Source organism: Paramisgurnus dabryanus, chromosome 15 (genome assembly GCF_030506205.2).
Source record: "Paramisgurnus dabryanus chromosome 15, PD_genome_1.1, whole genome shotgun sequence".
Taxonomy (NCBI): Eukaryota; Metazoa; Chordata; class Actinopteri; order Cypriniformes; family Cobitidae; genus Paramisgurnus; species Paramisgurnus dabryanus.
Genome location: NC_133351.1, coordinates 30,986,994 through 30,997,388, shown reverse-complemented (window position 1 = coordinate 30,997,388; position 10,395 = coordinate 30,986,994).

Here is a 10,395-nt window from a genome sequence, read left to right as displayed (position 1 = left end):
CCCGGTTCCCTGACACAAATTGGTTTAATTGGGTAAAAGTCAATTGGTGGTAAAGGGTCAGCTCAGCAGTGCCGGCTTATATGCGTGTAGAGGGCTGGAATGTTGTGGGTAAACAAAAGAGCGGACTGCCACTGAGAGGTCAATTGGTTTCTGGATCCCTCCACCACAGGTCAATGCTTGCACATAGATAGAGCTCCTGTCAGGCTTTTCAAGAAAAATGCTTATTTTTGCATACTAGCTTTACCATCAAATACCAATTAGTTACTTGGACAAACTCTGGGAAAAGTACTCGAAACATTAAGTTAAATGAAACAAAATTTTGACCGTTTGGACTATAAGTTCATATTGTTTTGGTCTAGCTGATTTCAGAAAGCATAAGCCGACAAACGTAGCTGAAGCTATAAATTCAGACTGCTCCGAGAGGAAATGCATGGTGGGTGATATTTCATGCTGGACTACACATTTCAATGTCATGCCAAATTGTAGTAGACTTTGACCACTGTGGCATTTAGCAGAGTCGTTCTAGCTGTAAATGTATTCCATAAATTGAGGTTAGCTCCTTCCCGTGTTACGCTCAAATTCTGCCCGTGACCAAATGTGACAGGTGAGATAGTTTAAGAAAAGTCTTAAAGGCATACTGCAGATTCACTACAAGCATCTACCGACAGCATTACAAAGCATTTTGAACACATCCCATCTAGATTGTACCGTATATTAAGCTACTGTATTTAAATGGAGGAATCTGCCCGATTTACTATTTAATAACAGAATGGCATGCAATGGAAGTTTTGCAGTCCAAGGATCCAAAATCATGAATTGGACTGAAAGTTGGATAATGAAAACAGGATGTAATGTAAGAAGAAATTAAAGCTGAAAGAAGAATAGATTTCCATTGCATATACTAAGACATGGGTTGACAATCATATACTAGGAGACTGCCGATGGGACATGGATAATGTGGGCCTTTGTAAAACCTTTATTAATTTAAATGTTATAGACCAATTTAGAGTAGACGTCACAGTTACGTCACTGCAAGCTGCGCGCGCAATGCGGTTGCAGAAAAACAGTGGAAATGAATTAGACACGAGTGAAAAGAGCAAGATAACTCACTGGAAAATGTCCGGTTGTGCTGTTAAGTGTCAGAATAAGAATGCTAAAAAAGATGGCTTTCATTTTTATAGAATACCATCGTCAAAGACATCATTTGAAGATAAACATAGGTGTTTATGATTAAAATAAGCCCTTAAACGGACAGAATGGAGCGAGGAAATCATCTGGAAATCTTTTAATAATTAGAATAGAAAATAAGTAGAGAAGATGTCCGGTGTTCTGTCGAAGTTTGTTCCCTCCATGTGTTTCTTATAGCGTTTTTATCATGTTACAATTATAATTTATTAAGGAAGAAATAATAAAAAACAGGAAAATTATGAAATATTTAATAAACGCTATTATATATAATACATGATAGTATTGCTTTTATATGTACTTTAGCTATTCAGACTGTAAAAATAATTGATTTAGCAAAAAAGAACAATACATATACATTACATGCATATCAGTAGCCAAGCCATTTAAACTTTATATCTATCTAAAAAAATAAACGTAACGTGATTAAAACGCTATAAGAAACATCACACTAAAGGGAAACATAAAGGAATCAGACTTCGACAGAACACCGGATCCATAAAAATCACGGTTTAATGCTAAAACACTTCACAACCCTACTGCGGAGCAGTCACTTTCTGCAACCAGTTTGGCTCCGCCCACAAAAAACAACATCATCTCTGTTTGCAAACACGAAATTGGTCTATTGTTGTATCAGTCCAACTTCAGACCTATGCATCTCTCTCTCAGTGGGCACATGAGGCTAAAGCAAGCTGAGAGACAGATTTGGCGGCGTCTCATGACATAAAATAGTGTCTATCTGATGCACACATTTAGAAATCTCAGTGGAAGCATGATGGTAAAATGATTGTGATCAGTAATTTTTACATGGGGCAAATTTGAAATTAAATAAAATGTATATGAATACATTTTTATTTTGGTGTGCAGTTGTTGTAGCCCAATATATGAAGTTGAGAGCCAATTTTATCCAGTTCAGGCCTTTGACATAGGCTCTTTCTCAATTACAAGAATGCAAAGAACGTTCTCATGAAGATCAGTCTTGTCAGGCGACCTTGGAAGAACGAACTCAGAACGTCGCGAGAACACAGAACAAGAATTGAGATCTGTGCGATATTCCTGTTGGTCCTCAGATTCAACATCGCCACATTCATAAAGTGACAAACAGAGGCGTCACGCCTATTCAAACTGAAGGGGCACGTGTCCTCTTGGTTTTTTTAGCCAAATGGATTTTGCATGCAACCTCAAAATCAAAGAAGCGTCTCTTAATCTGTTATTTGTCTTTTAATCTGTTTAATATGCACAATATTATCAATTCTGTGCTGCATCCTTGTCACTTTTTGGAGATTTTCGCCGTTTTAATAGTGTTTTGATCGTGTTACATTATAAAACTACACTGACAACATTTCCAAACCCCAGTACGGTAATGTGCAGTTAACCTCCTCTGTGTTGAAAATGTATGGTTCAAAATGTGAAGTCTCCACGTTATATTAGTAGATTTCTAGATTCATCTTGGTACAACGCCAAAGGTCGCCAGAGTTCACGGGCGCACGGAATCACACATGCACATACGAGGTTAAATTTGATGCAATAATGTGTTCCTCTAAAAAATGTAATTTTTTAAAATCATTATTGTACATTAAAATCAATCACGTGGCTGTCATTTTCGTTGTTTATATTTTAAAATTACATGAATTTTATAGGATAATGCAGTTGTTGTGCAAAATGCATTAGTAAAACTTAAATAAATAAAACATGCAGATGTAAATAGGATACAAATATGTCATTAGTCCGATTAAATATTATTTGATATGAAAGTTAGTCAACACTTTTATTTTGGAGTTTTTTGCATTAAAGCAGGGTGTTCAGATTGTTAGAAATGTAAGTGTCATGGAAAAGACTGAAAGCTCTATAATATTTTTTTTTTTTTTATGTCTGTGTATGCACAAAGTTCTGTGAGCCGTGCACACTGTGCCCCCTTAAAAAAATTGGTGCATGAAGCCCCTGGTGACAGACATACCATTATCTGCATGTTTTTATTATGTCATTTTGTAATGGCAAATAAATACGTACATTTTTCAGATACCTTGTCAAGAAATAATAATATAATCTAAAATAAATGTAACACCTGGCTCTAAATTACATATTATTCAGAACCAGGAAAATGTACATACGGGTTCTTTTGTATGTGTCTCTCGACTGATTATGGGAACTCCTTCTCTATAGTTTTACGTTAACCTATCACAGCATTAACTGCTAAATAATTTACTGCAAGAAACTTAAACCCTTCACATGTAACTGTTTAGACCCAACATTAATATTAAACCAGATACCAAATGAGTAAATACTTCAGCGTTTATACATAAGAGTAACAAGTTTTATTTAAGAAAAAATAGGAATATTGAAATAGAGTAGAAAAAACTTAAATAACCCTTAACATAAGGCTTTCATCAAGATTTCAAATGTATATAAAAACAAATAATCACTACAAATAACCCTTAACCTCTTAAGGATGAAATTTAAATACTGAAACTTTACACTTTGTTAAATCACTTACAATAGTAAGCTAGGAATCACAGAAATTGTGGTGAGAAAAAAAAATAATAATAACAGGTCCCCTTTAACTGCGGTTTATGTGACTCTTTCAATGCGACACGTTTAACACATTATAATCACACAACAACCGATTACCCGATATAAATCAAGACTTTAGAGGTATCTTACTTAACTTATACCCATATCAGAGCATATTGAACAACTTTGAAATAAAAAACACAGTATTTGTGGGCCCACACACACACACACTTACACATAAACATTCACACCCCCTTGTTGTTGCAGGCCCGTGCCGTCGCTCGTGTGCGTTGTGGCCATTAAACGAAAACTTAAACTGGCCTCTTCACTCCTAAGAGCAAAAATAAAATGAAACCAAATACCTTAAGGTGCAGCTGTCCGCCGAATTGGTTATTGTGGTTTCTAGGGGTGTAACGGTACGCAAAAATCACGGTTCGGTGCGAACCCCGGTTTTGAAGCCACGGTTCGGTTCATTTTCGGTTCAGTAAGGGGAAAATGCAAACATTAAACTGCAGGTTGTTTATTACTATAAACTTTTTTTACAATTTGTTTACACTTTTTTAAACACTTTTTATTAAAATATAACATATAAAATATATATAAAATGAAAAATAATAAATAAAATACTACTGCAAAGTTCTTTTTTACATTATTTTATAACAGAAGGTAACTCTTTTCTTAACCTTTTCTTAAACTTTTTCTACTAAAACCTTGAACTAACAAATTCAATTCCTGAATACATTTATCAACAATTAGCCTACATTTTTGACACCAAAAATGTTCTGTTTTGATTTATTTTGGATTGTTTAACTCACAGTATTGAATTGGCTATGTACCATCTCTGTATAAAAATAATATTACTGCTCTATGTGTAACTGCATAGCAAGCAACATGATGATATACTTATTATACACTCATTTTGAGATTAGTGAGTTGCATACCTAGCCATCTTTGATCTTTTGCATGTTTCTCCTAATCTTTGCTTGTGTTGTCAATGTAAGCTGTGACTTTACTAACGAACCCCTCCGCAGCTGAGTAACAGCTGAGTAAGCCCGGGTTACAGCTCCTCCGTGTCCCGACCAGCTGATCGCATTGTGACAATGATATGATTGACATGAGGTGCAGATGAAAAATCTGATCACGTATTCCTTATTCTCGCTGTCACAGAAAGCGCGTCTCATGATTGCGTAGCAACGAAAGACGCGCAACCTCTCATGCACTTTTGAAAGAACAAAGCAGCGCGTTGACACGCGTTTAACATGCGCTTTTAGATACGACACGTAAACGTTTACATCAATAATCAAACGGATATACAACTAAGTAAATAAAAAATTTTCTGCGGGCCTAATTATGTTATATGTTTGACAGAAGACTTGCGCTGAACGAGGAGACTTCCGCCGCTTAATATGTTCGTGCGGAAACACACCTATTATGTTCCGCACAGGCGCACACAAAATGCATTCGGCCTTTCGGTGCACGTGTGCACCGTGCCGAAAGCCCTGAACCGAAACGGTCCGGTTCGAATACACGTACCGTTACACCCCTAGTGGTTTCCCTTCCTTTCTTTCTCCCTCGTGATAATCGTCTGCAGGTTCGCGTGTCCCGCGACTCCAAATGAACATCACCACTCACATCAATTCAAAGCGCTTTTCCGTCTCCGTCATTTTTATCATAATTGCAAATATGACTGTCTGGATACACAACTTATCACTCCAAAGACACTCGCATTCTGCTCTGTGTCCGACAGAAAGTTCTCTAATCACTCACATCTGTTCCGCCATCGCGATAGAAGTGTTAGATGTCCGTCAATCTCCTCTTTGCAACTTGAATAAAACAACTACCAGTCTTCTCTTAACAAGATGCTTAACAAATTATTACTAACTGTCAGTTAGTAAAACAAATTATAAAGTATAAGAGACAACTTAATCCGATCTGGATCAATGCATTCACCCGGTCGATCTGCCAGGTGTTTTTTCTTACTGACGCTGATTTCTCTTAAACAACCAATAGCTGTCCTAGTTGTTTGTACAGAGGGCGGAATCAACTTCTGATCATCCAATGATTAAACAGACAACCAAACATGCTGTCAAAAAACCACGTTTTGCACCATGTACATTTCAACCACACTTTACTTAAATAAATATATAAATAATACTCTTAAAGAGCCAAACCTCAATTTGTATCTGTTTCTGTAAATTAACAGGACTCACACCATACAAACAAAATACACTTCTTAAACCATATGCATTTGAAAATTCACATTCACATGAAAGTTTTACCCTAGGTTACACTCTCCCCCGTCTTAAATTCTCATGCCCTCATGAGATGCTATCAAAGTAGTAACTTAACTATGTACAGTAGCTTTTGAAGGTAAATGGTATTTTTTTTCTGCATTACCACAATAATTACATTGAGCCAATGGATGACACCAAACTGTGCTACAAGAGGCTTTCTTTCCAGTTAAAGGGATAGTTCGGCCAAAAACGATATTAAACCCATGATTTACTCACCCCCAAGCTGTCCGAGTTGCATATGTCCATCGTTTTTCAGACAAACACATTTTCGGATATTTTAGAAAATATTTTATATCTTTCAGTTGATTAAATGTAATGTTACGGGGTCCAGCAATAGTCCACGACCTTCAAGTCCAAAAAAAGTGCGTCCATCCTTCACAAATTAAATCCAAACGGCTCCAGGATGATAAACAAAGGTCTTCTGTGGGTAATCCGTGCGGTGTTGTTGTAGAAATATCCATATTTAAAATGTTATTAACGTTATAAACTACCTTCCGGTAGCGCCGCCATCTTGGAGTGATCCGCATTCAGGATGAGAGCTTACGCAGCGTACAGAGTTTCTCTGCTGCTGCTCTGTGCCCCCGCCCTCCGAATTTGTCATACGTCACTAAGAAAAGTGCGTACACTTACGCTAATACTCTCTCCTGAGTCTAAGATGGCGGCGCTACCGGAAGGTAGTTTATAACGTTAATAACATTTTAAATATGGATATTTCTACAACAACACCGCACGGATTACCCACAGAACACCTTTGTTTATCATCCTGGAGCCGTTTGGATTTAATTTGTGAAGGATGGACGCACTTTTTTTGGACTTGAAGGTCGTGGACTATTGCTGGACCCCGTAACATTACATTTAATCAACTGAAAGATATAAAATATTTTCTAAAATATCCGAAAATGTGTTTGTCTGAAAAACGATGGACATATGCAACTCGGACAGCTTGGGGGTGAGTAAATCATGGGTTTAATATCGTTTTTGGCCGAACTATCCCTTTAAACCATCAACTTGTATGAGCATACCCCTATAACTAATAGACAATGGCTGCTCAGATGGTTGTCCCAACTTATTATAGCTTAACTTTACAACAGGTTTCATTTGCCGCTTTGAACGTCTTTCGACAAGATCTGTCTGCATTACAGGAGATTGACTGTACTGATTATCTGTTCCTGTTGATATCAGGTGTTCTTCAGGTTCAGGAACTATTTGGGTTGTATCCTCACTCCTATTTTCTCTAGGATGTGTTTCTACCCATTCCTTAGGACAATTATCTGTCTGGTTTTGTTGCACAGCTTTCCTTGTTACTACAGGTTCAAAGACATCTTCAGGGTCAGTCCATCTACTAATCCTGTCAGGATAGTTATAATAGAACCCATCTTCATCATCCTCAGATGAAACATCCAAATTCAGAATCTCATTGTCCATTTCTCTTTCTCTCCGTAACTGCTCTTTCCTTGCAGTGGTTGCTCGGGTCACAGGAGGTTTTGTTTTTTCTTTTCCACCATCTTGGATAACTAATCTCACTTGATCTCCAATGGGCAGTAAGTGATCCCTATGAAGTGTTCTTATACCTCCTATTCCTGTTTCTGGTTTTACTTTGTATACAGGAAGCATACCCAATTGCTGTATCACAATATATGGTGAGGATTTCCATTTATCTTGCAATTTGTGTTTTCCTGTCAAGGCAAGATTTCTAACCAGAACTCTATCTCCTTTTTCCAAGATATGATGTTAGACTTTTTTGTCATAGTACTTTTTATTCCTCTGATGGCTTTTTAGAGATGTTTCGGCAGCCAACTGGTAAGCTGTTTGCAACTCACTTCTCATTTTGTTGACATACTGCAGGTGAGTTTTCTCTTCCTCATCTAATGGCAGGCCAAAATGTACATCTACAGGAAGTCTGGCTTCCCTGCCGAACATGAGATAATATGGGGAGTAACCTGTTGATTCATTTTTGGTGCAGTTGTACGCATGCACTAACTGACTAATATGCTGGCTCCATCTGTTCTTTTGCGCTGGATCCAGGGTACCTAACATAGACAGTAAGGTCCTGTTAAATCTCTCAGGTTGTGGATCTCCCTGTGGGTGGTACGGTGATGTACGGGATTTTCGAATACCCAGCATTGCAAGCAGTTCTTTGATTAAACGACTTTCGAAGTCTCTTCCTTGATCGGAATGTATTCTGGCTGGAAGACCATAATGCACAAAGAACTTTTCCCACAGATTTTTAGCAACTGTTACAGCCTTCTGATCCTTTGTAGGGAACGCTTGGGCATATCTGGTGAAATGGTCTGTTACTACCAGAACATTGGCAATTCCCTTTGAATCAGGCTCAATTGAGAGAAACTCAATACATACTAGATCTAAAGGCCCATTGCTAGTGATCTGATTTAAAGGAGAATGTCGTTGAGGTAAAGTCTTCCTTGCAATACACCTCCCACAATTCTTCACATACATCTCAATATCAGTTGACATTTTAGGCCAGTAAAACCTATCTTTTATGAGTTCTGTTGTTTTCTCCACACCAAGATGTCCCATATTGTCGTGTAAAGAGCTCATAATTTTGTGGTGGTATTTGTTAGGCAAGACCAACTGGGATTTTTCTTTATCATCTTCCCCTTTAGTCACTCGATAGAGGAGTTGATGTCTGACTACTAATTTCTTTGCTTGTCTTTGCAGCAATGCCACATTTGGATCTGAACTTTTTGACATGGAAAGGACATTTCCAGACTCTACATCTTTTTTCACAAGACCAATAACTATGTCTTGGTCCTGGGCATCCCTTAATTCTGCTCCAGTAACTCCCTCCATCTGCTCATTGATGAGTTGTACAGGACAGGCATATAAGGGTGGAATGACTTGTGGAGGGCTCCCTAGCTGATCAATTAGCCTGGAAGATCCATCCTCTTGAGAACAGTTTGCCAACTGACACATAGCTTTCACAGATGACTGTGGTATCTCTTCCCACTCATGTGTCGCATCTTCACCGGTTGGGTATCGGGATAACACATCAGCATCCAGGTTATACCTGCCAGGTTTATACTGTATACTGAAGTCATAGGTAGCAAGTGCAGCAAGCCATCTGTGTCCAGTTGCGTTCAATCTAGCGCTTGTCAGGACATAAGTGAGGGGATTATTGTCAGTCCTCACCAGAAACTTAGCACCATATAGGTAATCGTGGAATTTGTCCACTACAGCCCACTTCAGTGCTAAAAATTCCAATTGATGAACTGGATATCGTTGTTCCGCAACACTGAGTTTTCGACTGGCATAGGCCACAGGTCTGAGTCCTTCGGGGTATTCTTGATTCAGAACAGCTCCTAACCCCTTTAAGCTGGCATCTACATGAAGGACATAGGGCTTACCAGGATCAGCGAACGCCAATACCGGGGCATGAGTGAGACAGTAGACAATGTTGTTAAAGGCATTGGTACATTCTGGGTTCCAACGATCTCCAAAAGGTTCTGTTTCTTTGAAATAGATCTTCTCAGTTGTGGCTTTCTTTTTACCTTTTGCTGGCAAGTACCCTTTTGTCAGCTCAGTCAGGGGTCTCACAATGGCAGAATAGTTCTTAATGAATCTGCGGTAAAACCCACAAAACCCCAAAAATGAGCGCAAGGTTTTCAGGTCTTTTGGCACGTCCCAGCGGGCAACGGCTGCTATCTTTTCAGGGTCAGGGGATATGCCATCTCCAGAAACAATATGCCCCACATACTTAACTTGAGCTTGACAGAATTGACATTTATCAATGGAAACTTTCAATCCACTTTCTTCCAAACGATTTAACACTTTCATGAGTCGTTCCTCATGTTCTTCCAGAGTTCGACCAAAGACGATGATGTCATCCAAATATACAATTACCTCCAGAAGATGCATGTCCCCTACTGCTCTTTCCATTAACCGTTGGAAGGTGGCGGGGGCCCCAGTGATCCCTTGTGGCATACGTTCGAATTGATAGAATCCCAACGGACAAATGAACGCGGTTTTCTCTTTGCTCTCTTCTGCCATCTTGATTTGGTAGTACCCACTGCGAAGATCGAGAACAGAGAACCATCGACTACCTACAAGACAATCAAGAGCTTCATCAATTCTAGGGGTAGTATATTGGTCAGGGATAGTACGTTGATTCAGAGTTCTGTAATCAATACACATCCTCACAGCCCCATTCTTCTTTCGAGCTATGACAATCGGCGATGCGTAAGGGCTCCTGGACTCCGTAATGATACCTGCTGTCAATAGATCTTTTATATGCCTTCTTACATCCTCAATGTCGGCAGGTGCAAGACGACGAGATCTTTCTCTAAAAGGTCTGTGATCACTCAGTTTAATGTGATGTTCTACCCCTGTTGCTAGTCCTACATCCCATTCTCTTAACGAGAACACATTTCCTTTTCCTGCCAACTTT